Source organism: Thalassophryne amazonica, chromosome 9 (assembly GCF_902500255.1).
Source record: "Thalassophryne amazonica chromosome 9, fThaAma1.1, whole genome shotgun sequence".
Taxonomy (NCBI): Eukaryota; Metazoa; Chordata; class Actinopteri; order Batrachoidiformes; family Batrachoididae; genus Thalassophryne; species Thalassophryne amazonica.
Genome location: NC_047111.1, coordinates 66,161,258 through 66,181,482, shown reverse-complemented (window position 1 = coordinate 66,181,482; position 20,225 = coordinate 66,161,258). Strand labels below are relative to the sequence as shown.

Sequence of the window (20,225 nt, the reverse complement as noted above, 5' to 3'; positions counted from 1 at the left end):
AAACAATGAAGTCTTTCAGCTGTTATTTTGTCCCATTTTTCCTGGAAACATGTCTTATTAAGGTGTGCAACACTACAGGGTCTTTCCTGATGCATTTTTCATTTCAAAATTCCCAACATTCTCTAATGGAGACAGGTCAGAAATGCAGGCAGACCAGTGCAATACCTGCACACTTGTCTTCTGCAGCCATCCCTTTGTAATGTTTGCTGAATGTGGTTTTGAATTGTCTTAATGAAAAATGTATGAACGTTCCTGGACAATATATTGTTGCGAAGGCAGCATTTGTTGATTGGAGATCACTGGTGTTCATCTTAGGCTTACACCCTTGCTCCTACTCACTGAAATTCCTTCAGATTTGATCATTGATTTAATGATATTATGCACTGTGGATGTACACATATGCAGATCCCTTGTAATCTTTCTTTGAGGAACATCATTTTAAAATATTTCAATGATTTTCTCACACATTTGTTGACAAATTGGAGATCCTCTGCTCATCTTTGCTCCACAGAGACTCAGCCTTTTGTGGATACGGCATTGTACCAAATCATTACAATGACAAATTGACCACCTGTTTGAAATAAAGTCATTATTTAATTTTTTACCTTATTACTAGTCCTAAATTGCCCCCATCCCAGATATTTACCTCCGCCATTGAAGTTGGAGGAGGTTATGTTTTCGCCCGTTTGTTTGTTTGCTTTTTTGTGAACAGCCTAGAGCCCACAATTTGTTATATATCATTATGAAATTTTTACTTAGGATTCATATCCTGATAGGCAAGAACTGATTACATTTTCAACATCATAGGCCAAAGGGTAAAGTCAGGAAATAGCTTGGAAAAATCCCCATCTTTAACACTGAGCCAATTTTCAAAAATTCATAACTCTGTCAAGAAAGATCTTTCATATTTTAGAGCATTATGTAGGATGGTGTCCTTTATCAACTGACAAAGTTTGATCTGGATCTGATCCAGGTTACAGATTTTGTGGCCATTTAAATTTAACACTGAAAACCCCATTTAAAGTATATTTTACATTATATCTTAATCAAATCTGCCCCAATCCCTCTCATATTTGAAAGTGAGGTGCAGACTGGCACTCACTATTGCCTGACAAAGTTTGATCCAGATATGATCCAGATTGTTAATTTTGTGGACATCTGAATTAATATTGAAAAGCCCATATGATGAACATTTTACATTATATCTCAATCAAAAGTGCCACAATCAGTCATTTGTGACAATGAGGTGCAAACTGGCACTCTCAATGAATACGGTGGACTACGTTTGATCCGCATCTCATCTCTATTGTGGATTTAGCGGATATTTCATTTTGATATATATTTTGTAGTATATTTTAGCTTATGAAAAGCCACTTCTAACAGGACTTTGACCTTGAAAATATTTTCCAAAGTAAAAATTTATAAAAATGGAAACTATGATTTGTGGAGGTTTGTGCTCTACGAGCGTGATGCTCTAGTTTTGGAATGTGTTGCAGGCCTTAAATGAAAGAATGGACAAATATTAATACTGTGAAAGAAATTAAGCTGGCCAGACAAAACATGAAATATCTTGGGTTCATGATGTCAATGGAATCACTGTGGGTTCTTCTATTTGCATTCTCAATATCATCCCAGCTTTTTCTCTTTTGGGGTTGTATGTTGCACAGTTTCAGTGCATCTGGAGGTGTGTCCAGCCCTGCCTTGCTCTACTATTTGGGGTTCATGCAATCTGAGAATAAAATAAAGTGTAGATTAGATTAGATAGAACTTTAATGATCCCTTGTGAAAACTCCCTCAGGGAAATTGAGGTTCCACAGCATTGTATAGCAGCACACAGGGTAAGAAGCACACAGAGTTTCGAAAGTGAAAGTAAAAAAAAAAAAAAAAAAAAACAGTTTGCAAATATAAATATTACTGGATTAAAAATAAAATTAAAAAAAAATTGACCCCAATCTCGCAATTACAAGAAAAAATCTTAATTACGAGATCAGGATCTCGTACAGATCGTTTCTTGTAATTACAAGATCAGTGGTGTATTTTTTTTTTTCATCTGATTCAATACAATATAAATAGACCTATGGTTTAATTTATGTGTGTAATTAGTCATGGGCCCCTTCTGGGCATTTGGGAAATAAATAAATCAGAGTATTAATCTGTCATCCCCTTTTGAGTTAGAGTGCACTGCCATTTAGAACACAGACTCAAGTGAGAGGTTTTCTGGCGAGTTGTTGCGTCACAGCACCCAGGACATCCAAAAAGAAAAACAGGGTGGTTGGAGGCTGGATATACAAGCGCCTTGTTAAGTGTCTTGACGTTTTTATTTTAAATACAGGGTAGTATGTGAAAAACAGGAAGTGAGTACAGGAATGAGGCACAGACATTTTGGCATAACTACAGAGCTGACGGCGTCTGACTCAGAAAAACAGCAGCCATCTAAATGAGTCACGATCGTACTTATGACAGACTTCATACTGTGAAGTTAATACCAACCCTACAGCAACATGCTGACAGACTGGAATTATAAAGAACACTTGGCAAAATATTAGCCTCAAGTCACTAATGCAACACAATATAACAAGAAATGTGTTTTGGAAGTGGGTCTGCAGAATAGCACCTCATTAACACATCTAATGAAATATTCTACTTCTGAAACATTTAAGCTCACTGTTACAACGATCTCAGTTCCACCAACCAGATGGGGTTCACATGATAAAAAATGATGTTCATTATTTTCAAGTTGATTTAATCAAAGGCTAATTTCATATCTGATATAAAGTTTGCATGATTTATTCACATTTAATTACACCCCACAGGCTAACCACCACATTTCAACTGTAAGTCATCAATAGTCCAAATGAGTTTTCATGGCAACAGTACAGTCAGAAGGCACCAGTTCATTCAACTGGTATGAGCAACCTAAAAAAAAACAAACAACATTAACAGCCATTAAAATTCTGGTTGCATGCATTTGTTTATCAGTGCCTGCAGTTATCACACAAACACAAAGCTCAAGTTCTTGTCTTTTTCATGGCAATTAATATCCAAGAATCCTTTCAGATTCCCATCAGCTACCATTCAACAGCCGACACAAAATCACAGCTGATACAACGGCATTATCAACAGAGAACCCGGTGAACAGGCCATTCTGTGTGAGAGCTCGAGAGGGCTCGCCCTACTTTAACGCCGCACCCCACACCAACACACACACACACACACACACACACACACACACACACACACACACACACACACACACACACACACACACACACACACACAGACTGCAAATGAGCAAAGAGGGAAACAAAAAAACGGGCATGGACTCTCTGCAGTGTGGATCGTTTTCATTTCAGGTGTCAAATCAAGCCTTGGCTTCTGTGTGTGTGTGCAGAAGTGATATTATTCTGGGTTTACAGCAGACTGCATATTGCTTTGCTCCCTGATGTCCCCGATAGCGTGCTCCTGATGATTTCAGTGGTGAACAGCTCAAGTTCCTAACAAGATGGACGTGATACAGATGCTGTTAATATTGCCCCAGAGTGTCAGTGCTGACAGGTAATCTTGACCATGTCTATCTTGAACTGTGCCATTTATTTTTCCAGTGGATTTTCCCCTTTACATCCAATTTATGGTGCTATTTCTGATATTATACAGACGTATTGTTTGCACACTGAAGCCACTGAGCACAGTCTCAAGATCAACGTAGTGAAGGCTGCTAATGTTGTTATATCCCCGGGCAACTCTTGACATAGGCCATTCTAACAATGGATAGAAAGATAAGGTAGAAAGGCCAATATCACCTGATATCACCCAGATTCTTGGTAATAGCTGCAAGGGATAGACGGACAGATACCACCCGGCATCTTGGTAAATGCTGCAAGCAATAGACAGGCAGATGGTAATACAGCAATGGGGGTGTCTGTGTATTGCTCACAACTATTTCCAAGATACTTGGTAACAGTTCCAAGTGATAAACAAACAGACAGATACCAGCCGGTATCTTGGTAACAGTTGCAAATGAGGGACAGACAGACAGACAGATACCACCTGGTATCTTGGTAACAGTTGCAAGCCATATACAAAGAGACAGGCAGATGTTTCTGTTCCTTCCTTTTCTCTCAAAAATTCTTGAAAGGGTAGTTGTAAAACAGCTAACTGATCATCTGCAGAGGAATAGTCTATTTGAAGAGTTTCAGTCAGGTTTTAGAATTCATCATAGTACAGAAACAGCATTAGTGAAGGTTACAAATGATCTTCTTATGGCCTCGGACAGTGGACTCATCTCTGTGCTTGTTCTGTTAGACCTCAGTGCTGCTTTTGATACTGTTGACCATAAAATTTTATTACAGAGATTAGAGCATGTCATAGGTATTAAAGGCACTGCGCTGCGGTGGTTTGAATCATATTTGTCTAATAGATTACAATTTGTTCATGTAAATGGGGAATCTTCTTCACAGACTAAAGTTAATTATGGAGTTCCACAAGGTTCTGTGCTAGGACCAATTTTATTCACTTTATACATGCTTCCCTTAGGCAGTATTATTAGACGGTATTGCTTAAATTTTCATTGTTACGCAGATGATACCCAGCTTTATCTATCCATGAAGCCAGAGGACACACACCAATTAGCTAAACTGCAGGATTGTCTTACAGACATAAAGACATGGATGACCTCTAATTTCCTGCTTTTAAACTCAGATAAAACTGAAGTTATTGTACTTGGCCCCACAAATCTTAGAAACATGGTGTCTAACCAGATCCTTACTCTGGATGGCATTACCCTGACCTCTAGTAATACTGTGAGAAATCTTGGAGTCATTTTTGATCAGGATATGTCATTCAAAGCGCATATTAAACAAATATGTAGGACTGCTTTTTTGCATTTACGCAATATCTCTAAAATCAGAAAGGTCTTGTCTCAGAGTGATGCTGAAAAACTAATTCATGCATTTATTTCCTCTAGGCTGGACTATTGTAATTCATTATTATCAGGTTGTCCTAAAAGTTCCCTAAAAAGCCTTCAGTTAATTCAAAATGCTGCAGCTAGAGTACTGACAGGGACTAGAAGGAGAGAGCATATCTCACCCATATTGGCCTCTCTTCATTGGCTTCCTGTTAATTCTAGAATAGAATTTAAAATTCTTCTTCTTACTTATAAGGTTTTGAATAATCAGGTCCCATCTTATCTTAGGGACCTCGTAGTACCATATCACCCCAATAGAGCGCTTCGCTCTCAGACTGCAGGCTTACTTGTAGTTCCTAGGGTTTGTAAGAGTAGAATGGGAGGCAGAGCCTTCAGCTTTCAGGCTCCTCTCCTGTGGAACCAGCTCCCAATTCAGATCAGGGAGACAGACACCCTCTCTACTTTTAAGATTAGGCTTAAAACTTTCCTTTTTGCTAAAGCTTATAGTTAGGGCTGGATCAGGTGACCCTGAACCATCCCTTAGTTATGCTGCTATAGACGTAGACTGCTGGGGGGTTCCCATGATGCACTGTTTCTTTCTCTTTTTGCTCTGTATGCACCACTCTGCATTTAATCATTAGTGATCGATCTCTGCTCCCCTCCACAGCATGTCTTTTTCCTGGTTCTCTCCCTCAGCCCCAACCAGTCCCAGCAGAAGACTGCCCCTCCCTGAGCCTGGTTCTGCTGGAGGTTTCTTCCTGTTAAAAGGGAGTTTTTCCTTCCCACTGTAGCCAAGTGCTTGCTCACAGGGGGTCGTTTTGACCGTTGGGGTTTTACATAATTATTGTATGGCCTTGCCTTACAATATAAAACGCCTTGGGGCAACTGTTTGTTGTGATTTGGCGCTATATAAAAAAATTGATTGATTGATTGATTGATTTATACTGTAATGGATTCATGCATATTTATTCCATTGTTTAAATAAATATAGTCTTTTGTCGAAAGCCAAATCAGAATGTTGACATAATCAGTAAGCTTGCTTGGCAATGCATGTTACCATCATTACTCATAATTGCATAATTGTGCCAACTGCAGCCACTTTGTTGCTGTTCTGTTATTGCCTCTGGCAGCGGACAGACGAGGGCAATGTTTACGTGATGCGTGATGTGTCTCCTGTGGGGGGGAGTGCTGCAGTAGTATGGGGTACTTTTTAAACTTTTACTTTATTCATATGTTTACATTCACTCACCCACTCATCTTCATCCGCCTAGTCCAATTAAGGGTCAAGGGGGCTGGAGCCTATCCTAGCAGTCACAGAGCGTGAGGCAGGGTACAGCCTGGACAGGACGGCAGTCTGTCGCACGTTTACATTCATTCATACACACACACACACATATATATTAGTACATATTTCATATTTAAACTGTCATGTCGGGCGGCAGTCCGACCCCAGGAGCGGGTGGACCCACAATACAAACTCCCGAACCAGGCTTTGAGGTACAAGTCGTCATGTTTATTTCGGGCAGAGGTTCGGTACACAGGTTGTCAGAAAACGGAGCAGAGGCACAAGCAGGGTGAGACAAAAAGGCGGTCATCTCCAGGCAGGGGTCTGATGCACGGGCAAACACTGGCATATAGGTTGAGGCAAAAAGGCGGCCAAAAACACAAAGCAAGGAACTGGTACATGGCAAGACTAATCAGAACAGAGAACAAAAGGCTGGAGAGTGTGCTGGAAGCGACAACAATCTGGCGAGGGACTGTGAGACTGTGAGGGTTTATATGCATGTGGACAAATTAGGAACAGGTGGTGTTAACAAGATGCACGTGAGAGGAAGGATCCAGAAAGGGGGCGTGGCTAATGAACAAAGATACTATGTTGTGCAAGACAGTGAGGGAAGAGAACACAAGGTGGAGAGAAGCAAAGACAAAGATGTGTGAACAGGTGTCAAGAATGTGACTAAATGAAAACACAAAGCAGACTGGGACAAAGTGTGAGAGGAGGGCACAGAACTAGTGGAGTGACATGACGTGACAACACAGACAGAGATGCCAGAGGGATGAATACAAAAAGCAGGTGCAGCTTGGAGTGAAACACAAAACTAAGAACAGAGCTACTATGGAATATAATATTACTATGAACAAAAGTAACAATGAAAACTTAGGGCCGAAAAACATAGCTAGGAACCAGGCATGACATAACTGATCAGGAGACATGAAACAGAATACTAAAGCAAAACTAAACAAGTGATAACATAATGAAAACACAACTGACTGAAGAATACCAAATGAAAACCAGATGACAAAATCAACAAGCCATGACACAAAAATACCAATACTAAAGATCAACAGAAATTAATAGATGACAACTGAATGATAAACAATGAAAACACAATCTGGCAGAACAAGAAAAGAACTAGACAATAGCTAAAGAATGCAAAGTAACAGAGAACCAAAGTAAAATAGAACAGGGAATAAATACATGATAAATAGCTAATAAAACAGAACAAGAGCAGAAAGTGGGTCAAAGAAAGGGGAAGCAAGTAGACCAAACCTGATCAAGGCCAAGCATGACAGAACCCCCCTCCAAGGCAGCCGACCCCCGAAGGCTGCCAAAACAACCCCCTCCCCCACAACCCCGCACACACCCGAAAATGGGCGGGCAGGTGGGGGAATGGAGGTGGGCCACAAGGCCATGAAAACCAGGCAGAACACCACAAAAACTGGCCATGAGCCGGACGGTGGTACGGCGGAAGCCCAACAACAATAATTCGGAAACTCGAAGGCATGGGCCCGAACGGGTGACAACTAGGGCGGAAAACAGCACAGGCAACACGAGTAGGAGCGCAGCCATGAGGTTCATCAAAGCACCTGACCGGCTCGGGGTGACCGGACATCGGGGTGGAGTCAGTGGAGCCCTGCAGAGCTGGGTCAAGGTCGGTGCTCCTGGGAACACATACGGGAAGACCAAGCCACCCAAAGGGGAGGAGGAACAAACGGGGAGTCCACAGAACCAGACAAAGCAGCAGAGCCCCGAACATCGCGGACAGTCCACAAGTGGAAAAATCCCAATCAGCGTCCAAAAACCAATGCCAGAAATTCGACCAATCCAATGAATTTGGGAACCAGAGATTCGGCATACACAGTAGGGGCTTAACAGAGTCAATAAGAGCATCAAGGCATGTCAAAAAAAAGTTCCCACATGGCATATAGGTGCCCTATCCAAAACCCGAAATTGGTCCACGACACCGTTCCCAACCAAAGAGGAGGAACCTCACCAGAGATCGAGCTTGCCATGAAAAATGTTTCATTCAAAAAAGAACTAATGTCACAAGAAAAATCCAAAACACAATCAGAACAGAAAAAACAATTCGGGAACCAAGGAATGGACGCTGCAGTGGTATTGGTGGAATTAAATTTTACAACATGACAATCAATGTTTGAAGAGGGCCTGAAGAATAGACGAACGTATGTCAACAATAAGCACAAGATCATCATTATTTTAAGAATAGTTTTACATGAAGCCCTTAGATGCTTAAGTGAAAAACATAGCAAGTACTGCTCCCAAGTACATGATTTGTTACTTGGCCATGGAAAGGAAATCCTATTGACCAACGAAGCAAACCTGAGAGCTACATTTCCCAAAGAAGTGAAGAATAGCGGACTTGCCCAGGAAAATTCAAAACAACGTCCGGAAAGAGAAACCAAAACAGGGACTTAGTTGCTGCATATATAGAGTCAACACTCACAAGACTATAACTCCTTTCTGGGGAGAACCCGTAAACAGAAATACAATTGCAGCTCCTCATAACACAAATAGCACAGTTTAGCTTCGTAAGGAGCATACATGAAAATTGTCTCAGATTCTGATATAGAGCTTTTAAGAAACATTCCACAGCATCACAAGCAAAAGACAGATTTGCATTAACCAGAAAAAACTGGTGAAGTTACTACCTGACCCACAGTCACAGTTTTCTGTGGTTGCATGCACAACGGACACTGGAGCAGGCTGCTGAAGCACTGAGACAGCTGCACTGTGCATGCAAGGCCCCCCTCTGGAGCCGCCGCTGTTGTATCTACTGCAGAGCGTGCAGAGGTGGAACTGGCAGATGTCAGTAAAGGAGCTGATCCAGGTGATTCGCTCTTCATTGATTGTGAGGCAGGCGTCATGGACGTGGCTTGAGGGAAAAGCTTCAGGGAGGGCTGAGGAAGTGATTCTGATGACATCATCATTGTTGTACGCCGTGGAGCGTTCTCACCCAATGCCTCCACCGGCGTGTGCGCTGGGGCAGAAACGGCGGCTGTGCTCGTCGTCATGGTACCTACTGATACCTTGGTCGGGGGAACGGAATGGAACTGTGCAGTCTGAATGAGTGATGACAGCCTAACTGCTGGCTCCACAGGCGCCATTGCTGGGTCTCCGAGCTCGCGCACTGCTATTTGCGGCAGCGACATGGACCTTCCTGATGGCTCGGCGATTGGTACAGGAACTGGACATGGAGTCGACGGTCCCAAAGAACTTTTCACCACCAAGTGTTCAGGCAACATTGGAGCTTTGGTCTTTTGGGGCGCAGAGCTGATCGGAGCCGGCAGCAGCGGCTGAGGCCACTGTCTGCGTGGAGCAGGCACAGGCGGAGGAAGAGGTGGCGCTGATTTCGGCGTGGAACTCTGCTGGGAAATCGGTTCTGGTACTGTGGAACGCCGAGGAGCAGGAACTGGAGGTACCTGGGGCTGGATCGGTCTCAGAGGCTGCACATCTGGAATTGCAGGTAGGAGGGCTGAGGCTAGTTTCTGTGTTACTGCATGCCCATTGAAAGTGATGGCGGCGTCCGAGAGCGTGATTATGCGCGATTCCTCCCTGCAGGCACTAGTTATCTCGGACTCAAACAGAAAATCCATTGGGTCTTCTATACAAGGAGGGACCCAACCCTGCTTAAAATGCGTCTTTATGTCTCTTAACTCTGGAAATGTGGATAATAGTTCAGGCTCAGCAAAAAAGATCTGATCCAACTCTGAGAAAATAAGCTGTCTGCTCCGCTGACTGGGGCAGTCCTGATATTCAAAATATAAGTCTTGAATTTTGAACAGGAGAGTAGCCGTGTCCTGAAGCGCCTGACCTTCAGCCTCAGATGACATATCGTCATCAATGTCCTCCCACTCAGATTCACTGTCAGTCTGTGGGAGGCTTGACGCCAGGAGGTCTTCAGGCTGTCCTATCCAGGCTGGTAGTTTCTCGACAGCAAAAAACTCATCCATATTTTCCAGGTCAGGGAAAAAATCATACAGCCAAGCGTTGGTCTCGACCAGGTCAAGGGCTTGGTTGAGATAATCGAATTTCTTGTTAGGTGTAAAACAAGCTCTAAAACAGTCAAAACAGAATTCAATTTCAGAAAAAATGTCTCTGATGATGGCAAGGTCTCTGACTGTTACGGCAGATGAGGAGTTCGCTGGGTCCATAGTTTGGCCAGATTGTACTGTCATGTCGGGCGGCAGTCCGACCCCAGGAACGGGTGGACCCACAATACAAGCTACCGAACCAGGCTTTGAGGTACAAGTCGTCATGTTTATTTCGGGCAGAGGTTTGGTACACAGGTTGTCAGAAAACGGAGCAGAGGCACAAGCAAGGTGAGGCAAAAAGGCAGTCATCTCCAGGCAGGGGTCTGATGCACGGGCAAACACTGGCATATAGGCTGAGGCAAAAAGGCAGCCAAAAACACAAAGCAAGGAACTGGTACACGGCAAGACTAATCAGAACAGAGAACAAAAGGCTGGAGAGTGTGCTGGAAGCGACAACAATCTGGCGAGGGACTGTGAGACTGTGAGGGTTTATATGCATGTGGACAAATTAGGAACAGGTGATGTTAACAAGATGCACGTGAGAGGAAGGATCCAGAAAGGCGGCGTGGCTAATGAATATGCACTATGTTGTGCAAGACAGTGAGGGAAGAGAACACAAGGTGGAGAGAAGCAAAGACAAAGATGTGTGAACAGGCGTCAAGAATGTGACTAAATGAAAACACAAAGCAGACTGGGACAAAGTGTGAGAGGAGGGCACAGAACTAGTGGAGTGACATGACGTGACAACACAGACAGAGATGCCAGAGGGATGAAGACAAAAAGCAGGTGCAGCTTGGAGTGAAACACAAAACTAAGAACAGAGCTACTATGGAATATAATATTACTATGAACAAAAGTAACAATGAAAACTTAGGGCCGAAAAACATAGCTAGGAACCAGGCATGACATAACTGATCAGGAGACATGAAACAGAATACTAAAGCAAAACTAACAAGTGATAACATAATGAAAACACAACTGACTGAAGAATACCAAATGAAAACCAGATGACAAAATCAACAAGCCATGACACAAAATACCAATACTAAAGATCAACAGAAATGAATAGATGACAACTGAATGATAAACAATGAAAACACAATCTGGCAGAACAAAAGAACTAGACAATAGCTAAAGAATGTAAAGTAACAGAGAACCAAAGTAAAATAGAAAAGGGAATAAATACATGATAAATAGCTAATAAAACAGAACAGGAGCAGAAAGTGGGTCAAAGAAAGGGGAAGCAAGTAGACCAAACCTGATCAGGGCCAAGCATGACATAAACAATGTTTTTGTGGTGTGGTGTATATATAAGGCATGGCACAACCCAAAGGGACACAAATGCAAGCTCACAAGTTCAAATGGTTTAATAACAGGCAGGGGTTCGGTACACGGGTGGTCCAGCAGCGAGGCAAAGGTAGCAAAAGGGCAAGAGGCTGAGACGTGGTACAATAAACAGGCATAGATAAAAAAAAAACAAAAAAAAACACGGTGTAAGAGCTATCAGAGGCAAGGCAGAGTCAAAATACATACAGGCAAAAACAAAGCAAAGAACAGGGCTGGAAAGCGTACAAAGACAATGATCTGGCAGTGAGCTGTAAGATTGTGAGGGCTTAAATAACTGGTGGTGTAATTAGTGAAACAAGATGCAGGTGTCAGTGAAAGTTGTGGAAGGGGGCGTGACTAGTGAACAAAGATATGCATGGAGCAAGATAGTGAAGGCAGGAAGACAGAGTGGAGTGATGAAAGAGACAATGACACGTGAGCAGGTGCAAGAGCGCAAGTGGATGAAAACACAGAGCAAAAAGAGTCATAGAGATGAAGACACAAGAGCTGGTGCAGGGGCAATCAAAGAAGATGAGGCAAAACAGAAACCATGGAGAGAATAAAATACAACTATAACCAGGACCAGGACACAGCATGAACATGAGAACTGAAAACAAAACCCGATATTATAGCATAACTGAAATCACAAATGAGCTGAGCAACAAGTGAAAACTAATGATCAAAAACATGAACTGGCTTAACAAAACTAGAACGGAACTGAACAATGGCAAAAGTATGGAAAGTAACAAAGAAACAAAGTGGCAAAGCAAAATCAAACAGAGAATAAACGCAACCGGTGACTACAGAATAGTGCAGGAAAGAAACCAAGATAACTGATAACCAGAAAATGCAATAAGATACATAAAGTCTAATACAATAAATGTTATAAACAGAACTAAACTAAGACTAAAGTAACTTAAGGGACCAAGAGTGAAAAGCAAACAATAAAGCAAAACTAAATACGTGGCAAAGAAAAGATACACAGAGAATAAATCAAACAAAACCAAACATAACATGAACATGGCAATGATAATAAGACATGGCACAGAGGCTCAGAACACGGAAAAAGGTCCAGAATCATAACAGCTGGCCCCAAAAGGGCCAGACCATGATGGTATATGATGTCTTGTTTTTTTTCTTCTTGTGGCTGTGTAGGAGCACCCCCAATTTTGTTGCATGCCCATACAATGACAATAAAGACTATTCTATTCTGCAGTCTTGTTGCATAGTGTACACTTTTTGATACAGTGAGAGTTGTTTGTGTGGTCAAACACCTTCAAACATCCTGGGTTGAAATTCACCAGTGAAATTTTCCTTTAGTCTCTTTTGCGTCTGTCCTGTTAAACTTTTGTAAACTTATTGTAGGATCTGATTCAGTCTGACTACATCTGGAGGCCAATGCTGCAAAGAGAGAGCTGCTATCGGAGAAAACCAACAGCACATTTCTCTAATGAGGCCCTTTGAAGCTGCTTGGCCCAAGATAGAAACTTTAGCACACCAGACATATTGTGTCAACAGGGAGAGAAGAACACATGCAGAGAATGAAACCAGAGACTAAGATGAAAGAATCTAAGAGAAAAAGAGTGACATCTTACACTTGGACAGCTTCTGAGGGGACATGAAGATAATATGGTACAATATACACATGGCATAGGGTGTGAAGAATGTGGTTGCCATGGTGACAACGCCCTTCAGTTATTAATGCATGGCTGATGCATGCCCCTTCCAGCCTTTATAGCACAAAGTGGACAGTCTGATCGAGAGCATGATTATTCATATTTAATTTATACTAGACCTGGCAACTTGCTTCTGACGGACTGCTTGTTGCTGTAACGCCACTCTGAACTTCACACGGTTGTATACGCTTCTTTTATTTCTGTTTAGCACTCTTCTGGTTATTAATTGTATCTACTCTGAACGTTATTTAACAACAGTCCTGTTGTGAATCGCTGGCAGTTAGCATTTGCTAGCGGTTAGCATTCGCAAGCAGTTAGCATTCGCTAGCTAGGTCGATACCTCCCCTCTCCGTTGTTACTTTTGATAGCTGTTTCTTTTCTGCCCGTTTAATACTTCTGTTCATTTTTCAGTTGAACTGCTGTGAATTTTAAGTAATTTTTACTCCTGTGTAAAATCTTAGGAGCGGCTAGCATTTTCACTAGCAGTTAGCATGCGTTAGCTATTTCTGACCCTTCTCGTCATTTTTTCATTTTTTACACTCCTGTTAGTTAATTAACTGTTTAGTGTATTTTATAGCTGCTGCTTTTTTACCTGTTTAATACTTCTGTTAGTTTTTCAGTGTAACTGCTGTGAATTTTAATTCATTTATCTGCGCCTGTGTGAGCCTTAGGAGTGGTTAGCTTATCCATTATTGGTTAGCTCGTGTTTGCTTGGCTACATATTTGAATTTCTTAGTGCACAAAGTACACTACTTATTATACTTTACACCCTCCGTAAATCCTGCATGATGTTGGAAGATAGGGTGGCTCTCTTAGAAAGCCGTGTCCGTAAGTTAGAGCAGCTTCTTAGCGCAGTGGAGTTAGACGTTACGGGAACTCCAGATGAGGTTAGTGTTGGGCCGGCTAGCGAGCCCATTAGCGTCAGCTTAGAAACGCCGGCTGTGGAGGATAGCTTTGGACTGTGGCTAGGCGGAGGAAGCCCCGTAGGGCTTGGTGCCCGGTTGTGGCAACCCGATCACACTCGCCAGTGCGAACTGTGAATCGGTTCTCCCCCTTGGATTTGCCAGATGTGAATTCTCTGAGCCCACGAGTGGCTTCCACTCCTGTCTCCAGGCCGAAACACAGGACTTTAGTGATAGGGGATTCTATCACCCGCAAAGTCAGGTTACAGACGCCGGCTGACGTTAAATGTATTCCTGGGGCCAGAGTTCCCGACACTGCATCTCATCTTAGGGTGCTGACACTGCAGAAGGGAAGACAGACGAAGGAACATGACATGAGATATAGTCACATAGTTACTCACGTTGGCACCAGTGATATCAGGATGAAGCACGCAGAGTTCACAAAAATGGACATGTGACCTTGCCAGAAAGATGTGTCGGCATCGATTAATAGTCTCTGGTCCCCTCCCCTCCCGGAGTACTGATGAGGTGTTTAGCAGGGTGACATCATTAAATAGGTGGCTGGTGCAGTTTTGTAGACAGCAAGGCTTTAGCTTTATTGATAACTGGCCTTCATTCTGGGGCCACCGTAGCTTGCTGATGCCGGACGGCCTCCACCCTACCGGGGAAGGTGCCGCCATCTTGTCTATGAACATAGACAGAGCTCTACAGGGAGGGTAGCATTAGGAATCTACAGCAGGCCATGGAGCAGGTGATTAAATACCCTGCAAGGCTTATGACAAATGTGGGTGTGGAATCCATTAGCTTAGCAGAAAATTTTGTGCAGAAAATCCACTATGGTGATAGTGCAGTTTATTTGCCAGGAAGGGAATTTCAACAAGTTGAAACTGTGGCCTGCTTCCGTAGTCGTGTCCATAAAAATCATAGAGGGATATGCTTTCCAAACTTAATACTCATTACTATATTGGATGATGATGAAATTGAGGATGGCCCAGTGGTTGTTCCAGCAATAGCAAAGATTTCGTGTCTGCTACCTACAATGCGCGTGGAATGTCTTAAACCCAAACCTACTTCTAGGCATCTTATATATGCTACTCTGGAACCACCACTAAACCAAAACAGTTCAACTGTCAACCCCACTGAGGTCCTTAGACTGGGTCTCATTAACATAAGATCACTGTCCTCAAAATCATTGTTGATCAATGATCTAATTATTGATCATCACTTAGATATGATTGGGCTATGTGAAACCTGGCTTAAACTTACAGCTGTCCTCCCCTTAAATGAGGCCTGCCCACCAGCATATACATTTAGTCACGTCCCTCGTGATGCAAAGCAAGGCGGGGGTGTTGCTCTTATTTATAAATCTAGGTTTAGCTTATTAGCTGTTGGCGGTTACAAATATCACTCATTTGAGCATCTTATTCTCCACTCTGCTCAGGATATTACACATTGCCAAGGTCAGAAGAATAAAAATCAGTCGTATTACTTTGTCACTGTATATAGGCCTCCTGGCCCATATTCTGAATTCTTAGATGAATTTGGTGCATTCATCTCTAACTTGTCAACTAGTGTAGATAACATTCTGATCACTGGTGACTTTAACATTCATATAAATAAGCCTTCTGATCCCCTCTGCAAATCATTTATGGAAATTGTGGATGCATTAGGATTTCGGCAATGCATTCGGGATTCGACGCACATTAGTGGAAATACCCTGGATCTGGTTCTTGCACGTGGTATTGCTGTCACGAATATTGACATCATGCCTCTAACATCAGTGGTGTCTGATCACTCACTTATTAAGTTTACAGTTTCGCTGCCGTGTTTAGTGGAACAACAACCTTATATATCTTTACGGCGATGCATCAACTCCTCAACTAAGACTGAACTCGAAGCTAGACTGCCTGATGTCTTAGCTTCACATTTGACAAATATCCAGTCAGTAGACAGACTTGTGGATAGTTTAAACTCAGTACTCAAAACTACACTCGACATGATTGGGCCACCTGTGTTAAAATCGCGCTCCCCCAAATCACAGTCACCTTGGTTCAATGATTATCTGCATGACCTCAAGCATAAAGCAAGAGGTCTAGAACGGAAATGGCGTCGTTCAAAATTAGAAGTATTTCACCTTGCGTGGCGTGATGCTATCTTAGACTATAAGCATGCATTATTGGCTACAAAGCGGACTTACTACTCTGATTTGATCAACAAAAACAAGCATAACTCAAAGTTCTTGTTCGACACGGTGGCAACACTTTTGCATGGACAACCACCTGTAGTTCGGTCTCCTTTTACAGCACAAGATTTCCTGGATTACTTTGGGAAGAAAATAGAAGACATCAGGTTAAACATATCTCAGCATGCCTTAATCCAGCCACTACACCCTGCTATTGATGTGGGCGCCACTACTGAGGTATTACCTAGATTTACATAATTTGACAGTATCTCACTAGGAATGCTAAAAAAACTCATAATATCAACAAAAAGCACAACCTGTTTATTTGGTCCTATACCAACAAAACTGTTTAAGGACCTGTGGCCCACTCAATCTTTCTTTAACTTCTGGATCTGTTCCTAAATGTTTCAAATCTGCAGTGATTAAACCATTACTTGAGAAACCTAATCTTGACCCTAGTGTATTGACAAACTATCGGCCAATATCAAATCTATTTTTCTCTAAAATTCTGGAAAAAGTGGTGTCACGGCAGCTCGTAAACTATCTTACTGAGAATAATCTCTTTGAGCCACTGCAGTCTGCTTTTAGAAAATATTATTCCACAGAGATGGCTCTCACTAAAGTGGTGAATGATCTTCTGCTTACAATGGATTCGGACACCACTACAGTTCTGTTACTGTTAGATCTCAGTGCTGCATTTGATACAGTGGATCATCATATTCTACTTGATAGGCTGGAAAATCATTTTGGGATTACTGGGAGTGCCCTTGCATGGCTGACGTCATACTTGACCAGTCGTTCTCACTGTGTTTTGTACAGTAACACTACCTCTAACCTTAGTGACATGAAATTTGGGGTTCCACAGGGGTCTGTCTTAGGCCCCCTTTTTCTCCCTTTATATAGCACCCCTTGGGTACACATTGCGGCATTTTGGGATTACCTTTCACTGCTATGCAGATGATACTCAGTTATACATGCCGATAACTGCTGGTAATCTCGTTCACATAAAATCCTTAGAAGATTGCCTTGCAGCAGTGAGAAGTTGGATGTCTAGAAACTTCCTACTTTTAAACTCTGCTAAGACTGAAATGATGGTTCTTGGTCCAGTGAGACACCGGCATCAATTTGACCACTTAACGCTCAGCCTCGGCTCGTGTGTCATACATCACACTGACAAAGTGAGGAAACTTGGGGTAATTTTTGATCCTTCGTTGTCCTTTGGCCTCCACATTAGAAATATTACTAGGACTGCTTTCTTCCACCTGCGAAATATAGCGAAGATTCGTCCCACCTTGTCTATGGCTGATGCTGAGACCCTGATCCATGCATTTATCTCTTCTAGATTGGACTACTGCAATGTTCTATTTTCTGGTTTACCGCAGTCTAGCATTAGGGGTCTCCAATTGGTTCAAAATGCTGCAGTCAGACTTTTGACACGAAGCAGAAAGTTCGACCACATTACACCCATTTTGGCATCCCTTCACTGGCTTCCTGTCCCAGTGAGATCAGATTTTAAGGTTCTGCTACTAACCTATAAAATTATTCATGGACTGGCACCCTCCTACCTAGCTGACCTAATTAAACCTTACGTACCGGCCCGGGCTTTACGTTCTCAGGGTGCAGGACTACTTTGTGTCCCTAAGGTGAATAAGAAGTCTGCAGGTCACAGAGCTTTCTCTTACCGTGCCCCTGTTCTGAATGATCTCCTTGCGTCAATAAAACAGTCAGATTCTGTGGAGACTTTCAAGTCCAGACTTAAGACGCACTTATTTTCCCTTTCATATGGCTAGCATACTGGTACAGTTTTGTTTTACGCTTTTTGCTCTTTTAATACATTTTATTAGTAATTTTATTCAACTTTACCTAAATTCTGTGTCTTTTAGTGAAGTTTAGGGCTAGCGGCCGGCGATCACCTTAGTATTTCTCTGTTTTTCTTGTTGTTTAATGGTGACAAATTATACAGTATTTCTTGTCTTTCTGATGCCTGATTCTGTTTTTTCTTTCTGTTTAAGGTGCAGCTCCATCCAGAGATGGGAGTTGTGTTCATGTTGGCGATCCTCCTGTCCTGTGCGCCAATATCATTTTTTGTATATTTGTCTGTGAATTGTTTTGTGAATTGTTCTGTAATTTATGTTTTGTAGCATGGCCCAAGCAGAGGGTCACCCCTTTGAGTCTGGTCTGCTTGAGGTTTCTTCCTCAGAGGAAGTTTTTCCTTACCACTGTTGCTCTGGAGGTTGGTAAGGTTAGACCTTACCTGTGTGAAGCGCTGTGAGGCAACTCTGTTGGGATTTGGCGCTATATAAATGAAAATAAATTGAAAATTGAAAAGCTACGACTCAGAAAACTGCATCATTCACACATGCACATTCAAATGAACAGATTCTGGTTCACAGTGAAATACTCACACATTTCACACTTATTTTTCAGAATCGATGATCTTGAGAACAAGAACTCTCCGCACAATGTGAGGAAAAGAGTCAGGACGATGAAAGACAGAAGGAACGGAGCACAGAGAGGTGAACAGAAATGTAACACTAAAGCAAAACAGTCAGAGAGAAAAGCAGCTCGGCAAATCCCCCGAGTTAGAGAGGAAGCACAAAGAAACACACAAAGAAAAAAGCACGATGAGGAGATCTATTCCTGACTGCTGTTCCCAGCCCTTCTTCACAGTGACAAAATGAACTGCTTTGAAGCTTTTGCTGCTTTGTAGTCAGACGCCAGTGCAGTGCACAACAATCATCTCTGAAACAGACTGTAAGGCACACAAAAAAAAAGACAGGCAAAAAGGAATAACAAGATGATGGAGAGCAGACAAACTGATAAATAGTAATACCAAATAATACATATTATGTGCTTAAATGGCAAATAATGATTTATCATGGTGCTAAAGGGGTTTTATATTTGAACATAAACATGCATTTGGGACTCTTGCACACATTACAAATCAAATGTATAGCAGAAATATGAAAAAGTCAAGATCTCAGTGATATCATCTAATATCTCGCATAACATATGATTTTTCCATCATGAATTTCTCATTTACATTCTCACTATGCCACCTAGTGTGGAATCACCAAATTCTCTCACTTACCACTCGTGCCTTTGCATTTTGTTTGTGTACACTTTAGTTATTTTTGTTTCTGTCAGTTTTTTTAAGAGGGAAAAAAATACAGTCAGACTTAGTTGTTCAAATCATACACAAACAGGTATCAAATGAAGGAAAAACAAACATAAAGTTCTTTAAATGAACTCGAGTTATAGTGCACAGTGTGCCATATTTGTAGAAATCCTTTGAGCTGTTTCTGACTCATTTCCAGTATTTACAGGGTGTGCAACCTGACTGCAATATCGGGCGCTGTTATTCCCTTTCAGAAGGACTGTAGCAGGTGCACAGCACTGTGTTATTGAGGAAACGTACTTACGCAAGAGGTTTCAGGTGAGTTAATAGACCTGCATTAAATTGTAACAGCCACCAAAGCTCCTTGAGGTGATGCCCTGCAGCAGCAAGGTGAAGTTTTGTATTTTTCACAAGTGTTTGCTTTTATTTTGTGTAATCAATTCAGGCTCATTGTGTTCACTGTGTATACAAACAGGGTGTGCATGTGTTGTGAACCCACTTATGTAAGGCATGCCTGAAAGTTGTTGCGTTTATCACAAAAACACTGTACTCAAGTTTAGACCAATGCCCTCATTTATCACACTGTGCATAGAAAAGGTTTTAAATGTTGATTAATCAACTAAATTTAGTATGTGTGCATGTACCAAAAACAAGTATTTATCAAACAGGCAGACAACATTCACACATCAGTAAGTATCAGCTATTGATAAGTCTCCCATATGTGTGCACGTTCATGGCATTCAGAAATCATTTAACCATGTATAGTAACAAAACATTTGTTTGT

General features: G+C 42.0%; 1 protein-coding gene across 3 annotated transcripts in view; it reads right to left on the bottom strand.

Moving 5' to 3' along the window:
- The window catches only part of dclk1a (doublecortin-like kinase 1a), a 237,244-nt gene that overhangs the window by 168,109 nt on the left and 48,910 nt on the right, over nucleotides 1-20,225 (bottom strand). The window lies entirely within an intron of this gene.